Raw genomic sequence first — 1557 nt, forward strand, 5'->3', positions numbered from 1 at the left:
GTGTTGCATTCCCTTTTTAATTTTTTTCGCGCCGCTTGCAAAACAAAACGCACGTGTAAGTAATATATTTACCGTGTTTTATTATTTTGCACGAGTGCGGTAAGTCATAGCTGGGTGCTCACGATTCACGGGTCCAGCGTCGGCGTTGTGGCGCGGCAAGCGTGCACTGGTGCGGTTGAGAGGGAGGGGTGGAAACCGCGTTAAACTCGTCTCCGTAGTTGAGAGGGAGCGGCCAAAGCAATGTACAATCGTCTTTGTAGTGGAGCTGGGAGGGGCAAGGATAAGGGACGAAGACCGGGGTAACATGTTGGATGCGATCATACCAGCACTAAAGCCCCGGATCCCATCAGAACTCCGAAGTTAAGCGTGCTTGGGCGAGAGTAGTACTAGGATGGGTGACCTCCTGGGAAGTCCTCGTGTTGCATTCCCTTTTTAATTTTTTTCGCGCCGCTTGCAAAGCAAAACGCACGTGTAAGTAATATATTTACCGTGTTTTATTATTTTGCACGAGTGCGGTAAGTCATAGCTGGGTGCTCACGATTCACGGGTCCAGCGTCGGCGTTGTGGCGCGGCAAGCGTGCACTGGTGCGGTTGAGAGGAAGGGGTGGAAACCGCGTTAAACTCGTCTCCGTAGTTGAGAGGGAGCGGCCAAAGCAATGTACAATCGTCTTTGTAGTGGAGCTGGGAGGGGCAAGGATAAGGGACGAAGACCGGGGTAACATGTCGGATGCGATCATACCAGCACTAAAGCCCCGGATCCCATCAGAACTCCGAAGTTAAGCGTGCTTGGGCGAGAGTAGTACTAGGATGGGTGACAAACTGGGAAGTCCTTGTGTTGCATTCCCTTTTTAATTTTTTTCGCGCCGCTTGCAAAACAAAACGCACGTGTAAGTAATATATTTACCGTTTTTTATTATTTTGCACGAGTGCGGTAAGTCATAGCTGGGTGCTCACGATTCACGGGTCCAGCGTCGGCGTTGTGGCGCGGCAAGCGTGCACTGGTGCGGTTGAGAGGGAGGGGTGGAAACCGCGTTAAACTCGTCTCCGTAGTTGAGAGGGAGCGGCCAAAGCAATGTACAATCGTCTTTGTAGTGGAGCTGGGAGGGGCAAGGATAAGGGACGAAGACCGGGGTAACATGTCGGATGCGATCATACCAGCACTAAAGCCCCGGATCCCATCAGAACTCCGAAGTTAAGCGTGCTTGGGCGAGAGTAGTACTAGGATGGGTGACCTCCTGGGAAGTCCTCGTGTTGCATTCCCTTTTTAATTTTTTTCGCGCCGCTTGCAAAACAAAACGCACGTGTAAGTAATATATTTACCGTGTTTTATTATTTTGCACGAGTGCGGTAAGTCATAGCTGGGTGCTCACGATTCACGGGTCCAGCGTCGGCGTTGTGGCGCGGCAAGCGTGCACTGGTGCGGTTGAGAGGGAGGGGTGGAAACCGCGTTAAACTCGTCTCCGTAGTTGAGAGGGAGCGGCCAAAGCAATGTACAATCGTCTTTGTAGTGGAGCTGGGAGGGGCAAGGATAAGGGACGAAGACCGGGGTAACATGTC

The 1557-nt window shown here is 51.9% G+C and overlaps 3 non-coding genes across 3 annotated transcripts; all 3 read left to right on the forward strand.

Moving 5' to 3' along the window:
• The first annotated feature begins 309 nt into the window (after window positions 1–309).
• LOC119347225 lies at window positions 310–428 on the forward strand. The gene has a single exon (XR_005168211.1). It is a non-coding gene; the product is annotated as a 5S ribosomal RNA (ribosomal RNA).
• Window positions 429–725: 297 nt separating this feature from the next.
• On the forward strand, window positions 726–844 carry LOC119347228. Its single transcript, XR_005168214.1, has one exon. It is a non-coding gene; the product is annotated as a 5S ribosomal RNA (ribosomal RNA).
• A 297-nt stretch (window positions 845–1141) lies between these two features.
• On the forward strand, window positions 1142–1260 carry LOC119347226. Its single transcript, XR_005168213.1, has one exon. It is a non-coding gene; the product is annotated as a 5S ribosomal RNA (ribosomal RNA).
• The last annotated feature ends 297 nt before the right edge of the window (window positions 1261–1557 follow it).

Source organism: Triticum dicoccoides, unplaced genomic scaffold (assembly GCF_002162155.2).
Source record: "Triticum dicoccoides isolate Atlit2015 ecotype Zavitan unplaced genomic scaffold, WEW_v2.0 scaffold60720, whole genome shotgun sequence".
Classification (NCBI taxonomy): domain Eukaryota; kingdom Viridiplantae; phylum Streptophyta; class Magnoliopsida; order Poales; family Poaceae; genus Triticum; species Triticum dicoccoides.